This window comes from Candoia aspera, chromosome 2, assembly GCF_035149785.1.
Source record: "Candoia aspera isolate rCanAsp1 chromosome 2, rCanAsp1.hap2, whole genome shotgun sequence".
NCBI lineage: Eukaryota > Metazoa > Chordata > Lepidosauria > Squamata > Boidae > Candoia > Candoia aspera.
Genome location: NC_086154.1, coordinates 18,631,595 through 18,642,010, shown reverse-complemented (window position 1 = coordinate 18,642,010; position 10,416 = coordinate 18,631,595).

Here is a 10,416-nt window from a genome sequence, read left to right as displayed (position 1 = left end):
GAAATCAGATTGATTACATCCTTTGCAGCCAAAGGTGGCGGACATCTGTACAGTCGGTAAAAACAAGGCCTGGAGCTGACTGTAGTTCAGATCACGAACTTCTTCTTGCACAATTTAGGATCAGACTAAAGAGATTAGGGAAGACCCACAGATCAGCTAGATATGAGCTCACTAAGATTCCTAAGGAATATGCAGTGGAGGTGAAGAATCGCTTTAAGGGACTGGACTTAGTAGATAGGGTCCCGGAAGAACTCTGGACAGAAGTTGGCAGCATTGTTCAGGAGGCGGCAACAAAATACATCCCAAAGAAAGAGAAAACCAAGAAGGCAAAATGGCTGTCTGCTGAGACACTAGAAGTAGCCCAAGAAAGAAGGAAAGCAAAAGGCAACAGTGATAGGGGGAGATATGCCCAATTAAATGCAAAATTCCAGAGGTTAGCCAGAAGAGATAAGGAATTATTTTTAAACAAGCAATGCATGGAAGTGGAAGAAGACAATAGAATAGGAAGGACAAGAGACCTCTTCCAGAAAATTAGAAACATTGGAGGCAAATTCCAGGCCAAAATGGGTATGATCAAAAACAAAGATGGCAAGGACCTAACAGAAGAAGAAGAGATCAAGAAAAGGTGGCAAGAATATACAGAAGACCTGTATAGGAAGGATAACAATATCGGGGATAGCTTTGACAGTGTGGTCGGTGAGCTAGAGCCAGACATCCTGAAGAGTGAGGTTGAGTGGGCCTTAAGAAGCATTGCTAATAACAAGGCAACAGGAGACGACGGCATCCCAGCTGAACTGTTCAAAATCTTGCAAGATGATGCTGTCAAGGTAATGCATGCTATATGCCAGCAAATTTGGAAAACACAAGAATGGCCATCAGACTGGAAAAAATCAACTTATATCCCCATACCAAAAAAGGGAAACACTAAAGAATGTTCAAACTATCGAACAGTGGCACTCATTTCACATGCCAGTAAGGTAATGCTCAAGATCCTGCAAGGTAGACTTCAGCAGTTCATGGAGCGAGAATTGCCAGATGTACAAGCTGGGTTTAGAAAAGGCAGAGGAACTAGAGACCAAATTGCCAATATCCGCTGGATAATGGAAAAAGCCAGGGAGTTTCAGAAAAACATCTATTTCTGTTTTATTGACTATTCTAAAGCCTTTGACTGTGTGGACCATAACAAATTGTGGCACGTTCTTAGTGGTATGGGGATACCAAGTCATCTTGTATGCCTCCTGAAGAATCTGTATAACGACCAAGTAGCAACAGTAAGAACAGACCACGGAACAACAGACTGGTTTAAGATTGGGAAAGGAGTACGGCAGGGCTGTATACTCTCACCCTACCTATTCAACTTGTATGCAGAACACATCATGCGACAAGCTGGCCTTGAGGAATCCAAGGCTGGAGTTAAAATCTCTGGAAGAAACATTAACAATCTCAGATATGCAGATGATACCACTTTGATGGCTGAAAGCGAAGACGAACTGAGGAGCCTTATGATGAAGGTGAAAGAAGAAAGTGCAAAAGCTGGTTTGCAGCTAAACCTCAAAAAAACCAAGATTATGGCAACCAGCTTGATTGATAACTGGCAAATAGAGGGAGAAAATGTAGAAGCAGTGAAAGACTTTGTATTCCTAGGTGCAAAGATTACTGCAGATGCTGACTGCAGTCAGGAAATCAGAAGACGCTTAATCCTTGGGAGAAGAGCAATGACAAATCTCGATAAAATAGTTAAGAGCAGAGACATCACACTGACAACAAAGGCCCGCATAGTTAAAGCAATGGTGTTCCCTGTAGTAACATATGGCTGCGAGAGCTGGACCATAAGGAAGGCTGAGCGAAGGAAGATCGATGCTTTTGAACTGTGGTGTTGGAGGAAAATTCTGAGAGTGCCTTGGACTGCAAGAAGATCCAACCAGTCCATCCTCCAGGAAATCAAGCCAGACTGCTCACTTGAGGGAATGATATTAAAGGCAAAACTGAAATACTTTGGCCACATAATGAGAAGACAGGACACCCTGGAGAAGATGCTGATGCTAGGGAGAGTGGAAGGCAAAAGGAAGAGGGGCCGACCAAGGGCAAGATGGATGGATGATATTCTAGAGGTGACGGACTCGTCCCTGGGGGAGCTGGGGGTGTTGACGACCGACAGGAAGCTCTGGCGTGGGCTGGTCCATGAAGTCACGAAGAGTCGGAAGCGACTAAACGAATAAACAACAACAGGTGAGCAGGAGCTGGGACGAGCAACGGGAGCTCACCCCGCCGCACGTTTCGAACCGCCGACCTTCCGATCGGCAGCTCAGCGGTTTAACCCGCCGCGCCACCGCATCCAAAGATAATGACCAAAAAAAATGGCAGCAGGGTTTTCTGCCATGCTGAGGTGGGAAACACTTGAAATCTGTAGTATAAACCCTAACATAAGTTTAATTCCACCCCAGAAGAATGCAACAGCAAACTACTTCCGTCCTGTTGCTAAGGGAGTCCCTAGGAGTCAGAGTGGGTACTAGACTTTTGAGAACCGGTGAGCTGCTGGACAGTACCAGGGAGATCCACATCCAAGTCTGTCCTCAGCATTGGAAGCTCGCTGGGTGTCTTTGGAACAGTCCTTCTGCCTCACGGGAGGGTTGTGGTGGCGGAGAAAAATGGGAGTATGCATACCACCTGAACGAAAGGTGGGATATAGATCTAATAAATAAATAAAATTACTTTTTATGTGCCTAAAAAAATCTGCCAAGAATCTGATCCTCCATACGGTGCTGGCCCTGTTCATGTATGGGATAGACCTCTATCTACTGTGCATCATCACTGGACTATCGTGGGCCGCTGTTCTTCCAAATAGTAGGAGGTGCTGCCTCCGACCACCATCGGTTGTCCGTGAGCTTTAGTGTATGGGGAATATGAGACCAGGTGAGCTGGTTTCCTGTTCAGACTACGATCTGTAAGTATGTTGAAAGCAATGACCAAAGCCAAAATGAATTTATCAAAAACAGATCTCAACTAACGTTCATTTTTTGATGGGGTAACTTCTTAACAGATTGCGGAAATGGAGCAGACATACTACACTTAGACTTCAGCATGACATGTTGATTAGCCAACTAGTTAAGTGTGGGCTAGACAGCACCACAATTAAATGGATGCATAGGTTGCTGGACAATCATACTCAGAGTGTTCATCAATGGTTCCTCATGCAGTTGGAGAGAGGTATGAAGGGGGTATTACAAGGATCAAAGTTGCAGATACAAAATTCAGCGGGTTAACTCATACTTTAAAACAGGGTTTCTCCAACTTATCTGCATCACCCCAACCATTAATGATGATATTGGTGGAGGTGGTGGTGGTGAAAAAGCAAGTGCTCCAGTTTTAGCAGTGGCTGTGGTGAGCTTGGCCCTGCATTTTCTTCCCAGCTATGCACCCATGCCCAGGCCTCTCTTTTCCATTGGCCATGTGCCAGACATGGCATGGGTTCCTTCCCCGTGGGTTCCCTGCTTGCCCACCTTCCCAGTCTTGGCCGCCCAGAGCGGAGGCTCTGCTTTCATGCCTCGGCTGCAAGTTCTCCTGCAGATGGGCCTCTTTGATTCTAGCTCCTAGGTTCATTCCCTATCCGGAATAAAATTGTCAGGGCAAAGGACAACTGGGCAAGCCAGGCTGCTCTATACCATAGCTTATTTCCCCCTCAGGGGTGAGCCACAGGAAGTTGGACTCAATGGTCTGAATGACTACTTCCCATTCTATGATTCTATGATCTTAGTACAGGTAGTCCTCAACTACAACCACAACTGGGACTGGAACATTGGTTGCTAAGTGATGCGATCATTAAGTGAGGTATCACACAACCGCACCCAATTTTATGACCCCTTTCTCCGCTGTCATTAAACAAATCACATGGTTGTTAAGTGAATCACATGGTCATTAAGCAAATCTGGCTTCCCCCATTGACTTTGCTTATCAGAAGTCAGCTGGAGAGGTCGCAAATGGCAATCACATGACCCCAGGATGTTGCAACTGTCGTAAATACATGCTGGTTGTGAAGCACTTGAATTCTGATCATACAACCGCTGCAACGGTCATAAGTGTGAGGACTAGTCATAAGTCACTTTTTTCAGCACCGTTGTAACTTCAAACGGTCACTAAACTAATGGTCATAAGTCGAGGACTACCTGATTACCTCTGATGCTCAAGATACTTACATGTTGATGGAATCTTCAAGGTGTACATAGTGGATGAGGCAGCCTTTCATACAGAGGAGGCCTCGTACAGGAGACAGTCTTCCACTTTTCATAGAATTATGGAATGGAAAAGGGCCATTAGTTCATTGAAACCAATCCCCCCCCAACACAATCCAATCTGTAATATAATGTAACGTAATATAACATACAGTAATGAATTCTATTTTTCTACTCTTTCCACTGTTTTCATACTATCTTTGTCCACCAGCCTGCTTCCACCTCTTTGAATTCTGGAACAGGTCTGGCTGGAGCATTCCTAGCATTTCTGGGGAGGTCACAGCAGGAATTATTTCAAGAGTTGGCATACAAGTGATAGCAGGCAAGTCAAGCCAACACTGCTCCATGCTGCAGAGAGCTGGAACAATACCAGGATGAAATCTCAGGTTCCCTGGCTACTCTTGCTGGATTTTCAGACAGATTAGAGGAGGTTGCAAGGAAAGGCCCAGGCATTTCTCCTGGAAAGTTAGGCTGATCTGGCCTTTTACAAGTCAGCTTAGACCATTTCTAGAGAAGCAGAAAGAGGCACTTCTCACACATTCTCAGTTTAACCTGTTCTCTTACTTATTCAAATATATCAGCCTTTAGAGCAGTGTTTCTCAACCTCAGCAACTTGAAGATGTGTGGACTTCCAGAATTCCCCAGCCAACATGTTGGCTGGGGAATTCTGGGAGTTGAAGTCCAAGTATCTTAAAAGTTGCTGAGGTTAAGAAACACTGCTTTAGAGGATTGTGGGCTTGGCTTGATAGAAAATCTGAGGTAACACTGAGAAATAATGTCCTGCAATTTTGTCTAGAGCTATTTCATCCCTAAATCATGAGATACATAGAGTAAAACCTCGGTTTTACAGAGCATTGGGGGGAGGAGGTTCTGTTACACCCAAATGTCCATTAAATCCAAATTTACATCATTTGCATCAATTTATACCATAATTACACAATTTAACAATATTTTTTTCAATGGTTTCACTATCATAGTCAACATTGTTGTGTTGTGTATGTTTTTATTTCTGTAAACCACTGAGGGTCACAAGACTGTGAAAGTTTATACAGGTAATAAATAAATAAATATGCAAATGTGTCAATTTAACAAATAACTCCTTGATTTTTTAAAAAATGGGTTTTATTAATTGAATATAAAACAACAACCCAAAAATCACCTTCGGTTTAATGTTAAATGGAGTCAGTATGAATTAAAAGTGATCTCTTGTATCCTAAGTCTGTTAAAGCTATTTACTATAGATGTAAATCCAGACACTGACCACTCATTTGAGATTAAGAATGTTTCAGTGCCCATAGCTCATGTCTAGCCCCAGTTTGGTGTAGTGGTGAAGGCATCAGGCTAGAGACCGGGAGACCCTGAGTTCTAGTCCCACCTTAGGCACAAGGCCTGCTGGGTGACCTTGGGCCAGCCACTCTCTCTCAACCCTAGGAAGGAGGCAATGGCAAACCACTTCTGAAAACCTTGCTAAGAAAACTGCAGGGACTTGTCCAGGCAGTCTCCAAGAATCGGACATGATTGAACAGATTAATTAAAAAAGCTCACGTCTAACCCTGATTAGATTATTTTGTCCCAATGCTGGCCATTAAGCTCATCACACAGACCAGATGGTGAGTTGGCTTCTCAATAAATAGCATGTGGCTTTCTATGGGCTGCCATTTGTCAGACAAAAGGGCTGACAGTGTTTTTTTCTATATTCATCCTTTCTAAAGAAATCCATGTAATTAGCTAGCAAAATCAAGAGGCTTGAGACCACAAGAAAAAAGGCTTTTTTCCAGGCTAGTTAAAACCAAGCTGGTTGCCACCCAGGAGCTTCTGAAGGTCTCCTCAATGACCCATTTCAGTCCTTCTAACACTGGAAACCGGTGCTGGCTGGAGCAGTACAGATCCTCCTCCTCTCAAATCCAGCAGATGCTTGAAACTTACCTCTTCTGCAGGGTCAGGATCGTAGCCCAGCTCAGGCTCTGGATGCACCTTATAAGCAACTTGGGGGAACACCACTTCCAGATCTGCCAAGCTCTGGAGCTTCAGGGAGTATCATGCAATAAGCTTTGCCCGCTTCTCTTTTTAGTCTCTGGAAAGAGACTCAACTGGAAAGAGGGTGGGAGGAGGGGTCGTCCCAAATCCCCCTGGCATAGCTGTGTCAATGAGGGAGAGGTGGGATTGGATTGCACTCAAGTCTGTAGACACATGGCATCAACCCCAGTGCAGCTCAGGGGCCAGGACAGCTGGGAAGTTCTCATTTTATCATCCCTTTTCATTGCTCTGCACCTGTTGAAACAGCTTCCTGCTTTGCTCTCTAATATTTTCCTAGCTCTGTTGCTGCCTTGCTGCCAAAGCAAAACCTGGAACCTCCAGGGTGGGTATTTATAGATCAGCATTTACAGATAGCCAGGATGGAAATGCAAACGTTTATGTTGTACAGTTGGCTGACTGCCACACCAGCGCTATTTTTTGCTGTGTGTCCATGAGAGGGAAAGGTGTCCTGAGTCAATTGCTGCGGTTCGTAAGCACACACACATCTCCCCTTGGAAACTTGCTGGGCTGGCAGATTTAGGACCCTCCTCCCTGCCAGTTGAGAACATCAGCCATTAATTGCAATGGCAGGGGACTGTCAAGTTAACGTGATTTTAAAAACTCGGGTCAGTAGTTCTTGTGAGCATTTGGGATGATCTGGGTTCCACATCATGTTTAGCAGTAATGTGGCTTGTTTTGTGTTGGCTTAGCACAGCGTTCTCAGCCTTGCAACTTTAAGTGGCAAGGTTGGCCACCTGTCAAGGCAGTCTCCAGGAATCAGACACGATTGAACGGATTAAAAAAAAGAAATCGCAAGAACACCATGTGGGGAAAAGCTGCCAGCATCTCTTTACAGGCCCAAGAAACTCCTACCAGTCACCCTGCTCTCCCTCCTAGCCCTGTTATCTTCAAACAATCAACACAACTTGGGCACCTAAGTTAGAGTAACCAGACTGTGTAATTTTGATCTATTCCAGTGAGAAAATATGAGGGAACTTGGTGTGAAGACTCATCTTTATAGAGAAAACCCAATTTGGGGAGGTGGGTTGGGGAAGGACACCCTGCACTTGGGGGGGGGGATTTCTTTCCCATTGCACTCAAAGAAAAATCTTGAGATACTCCCTCTTGCTGAACATCTGCAAACGCCACCAGCTGATCACTTCTCCCCACACAACTATTTGGAGCTACAGATGCAAAGGACTTTTGTTTCTGCCTAGGAATTGACTACAACGCTGGCTGGGGAATTCTGGGAGTTGAAGTCCAGACGTCTCAATGTCGCTAAGGCTGAGAAACACTGCCGTATAGGCTGGCTGGCTTTTACGAGAGTTCGTCTGATTAGAGCTATCGCTTCTGCACTGCCAGAACCTGTAGAGCCACTAGGTGGTGAAAAGGGGATTCAGAAGCTCTTGGCCGCCACCTAGCGACCATCTGGTTTTGGCAGCCTAAATACGGCAGCCGAGTAATTTGAACTGTTTCAGTGTATACGGGAGCTGATTAACAGCAGACAAACGTGATTCTTGGTCTGAACGGGACTGTATTGGCCACTTGGGGCTGAACGGCGCCTGTCATTGTGCATAACTTGCAAGGCAAGAGGCAGAAAATCCCGCAAGTGCCCGGATCTCATTCTTCAAATCCCTTGCGGCGCAATAAAACAGCAAAACAAGTTAGACGAACAATTCGCTCTCCGTGGAAGGCACCAATCTCTCTCGTTTTGGCGTGGCGCTAGGACCCAGCGAGCATCCGGGCTCACGGGGTGCGGGAATCGGGTGGGACCGAAGCGTGAGCTAAACCAGGCATCTCTTCTCCAAACAATCCGGAGCAGAAGCCTGACGGCAGCGCCGCTTCTGTTCTGATGCGGAGCAAGATCACTCACGCGCCGTCATAGAGGACCCTTAGGCGGGAAGACCGCCCCTGCCTCGCTGACTATTCCTCCAGGACGCTGTTTAGCCCCCCCCCACGGCCCCCCTCTCCATATTCGCGACTGTCAATCTATGTTAGCCAGATTCTCCCGCCGCATCCACCCGCCACCGGGGTCCCCTCGTAAGCCAGGAGGCGAGTCCAGGAGCGCAGCTTCGCCACTTGTCCGAGCCGCGGCTCCGCACGCCCGGCCTTCCAAGTCTGCTCCCCGTTTCGGGGGAGGCGGGCGAGGCGGGCACCCACCTAGCGAGGGACCGCGGGTTGGAAAGGTGCAGCGCTGTCCCTTCCCAGCAAAGGCGGCGGCGCCCGGGGCCCCCGCGCTGCGTCTCCCCTCCCCTCCCCTCCCCTCCCCTCCCCTCCCTCGCCAGTTTGCGAAGCGCCTCCGCAGCCGGTCGCGGCGGCCTCGCTGTTTCCTTCACGCGCCAGAAGAGAGAAGGGAGAGAGCCGCTTCCCGCTCGGACGGAGAATGTATTACCCGCAGGTGTTAACGCCACGCCGAAGGATCAGGGCGGCCCGCTTCGTAAAGCAGCGTCCGGGCCCCACAATCTTCATTACTGCCGGCAGGACTTGTAGCGAGGAATTTGTTAATGTGGCGAGGAAGCTATGATTCTTGGTAACGTCTCCTCGAAGCAAGCCTGTGTTGTTAGTGCTACCGGATCTGGGCAGCAAAAATCCGGACCTCTGCTAAATGGCAGCAAAGAGGAACGGAACATTTTGGGGGCTGTCGAGCTTTGCAGGCCAGATCTGGAAACCTTAAGGTTATGTGAGAAGAAATGAGAGTGGAATAATCTGAAAAAGTTATATTGAAGCTTATGGATGGACATTCGTATTTGTAATTAGGATAATAATAATAGTAATAATAATCTGAAGGCTTAATTTTGGCTGCTCAAGAGCAAGCTATTTGAACTACTGCAATCAAGGCCAGAATTAAAAGATCATCAAATAATTCAGAGTGCAGATTGTGCAAAGAAGCAGAAGAAATAGTAGATCATATACCCGGCTCCTGCAAGATCGTACAAACTGACTATAAACAATGATATAACACAGTCACCAAAATGATTCACTGGAACAGCTGTAAAAATTATTATCTGCCAGTAATGAAAAATTGGGAACATATAATTGAAAAAGTAGTAGAAAATGAGCAGGTTAAAATACTGTGGGATTTCCAAATACAAACTGATAAAGTTTTGGCGCATAACACACCAGATTTAACTGGTTGAAGAGAAAAAAATGTGGATAATTGATGTGGCAATACCGGGGGATAGTAGAATAGAGGAGAAAGAATTGGAGAAGATCATAAAGTATCAAGATCTGAAAACCAAAGTTGAAAGATTATGGCATAAACCAGCCGTGGTAGTCCCAGTGGTTATCGGCACACTGGGTGCCATACCAAAAAACCTTGGGCAGCACTTAGAAAATCTGTGCATCGACAACATTTCCATCTCTCAATTATGAAAGGCCACACTGCTTGGATCCACACATATACTAGGCTGACACATCACAACAGCCTAGGTTCTTGGGAAGGACTCAATGCGAAAGAAGGCCAACAACCGCTGAAGAACTGGCGGCTGTGATTTCACATTGTTGTGTATAGAATGATGATGATATAAATTAAACTTGTATGCAGCCCAACATTAAAAGCAATAGAAAATATATTTACTCCATTATGTATTGAGACTTTAAAATAAATTAAGATGGATGAACTTTAGTTGAGTTCACTCATACTAAGCTGTGACATGTTTGATGGTGGTTTAATCAGCCACAGATGGGATTGAATAATGCCCAACTTTTTCTGCATCAAAGCCTGCAGTCCAAACTCCCATGGGAAGGGGCCAAAACCAGAACTAAGTTTGGTTCATTACAGTTATAATGAAGTACAGATAATACCATTATTCTCCTATCCTATGGATAGTTTCTGCCTTTTAGGATCAACCATCAACAGTAAAGGAATAAACAGCCAAGAAATATGCCACAGACTAGTACCTGGTAGAGCAGCCATGAAGGCCTTGGAAAAGATACTCAAATGCTGTGATGTGTCTATACCTACAAAGATCAGAATTGTGCAAGCCATGGTATTCCCCGTGATACACTATGGAAGCATAAGTTTGAAGAAGCAGGATAGGAAGAGTGTTGATGCCTTTGAACTTTGGTGTTGGAGAAGACTCTGGAGAATACAGCCAAGAAAACAAACCATAGGATTATCAAACAAATCAACCCGAGTTCTCACTTGAGGCACAAATGACCAGGCTCAAAT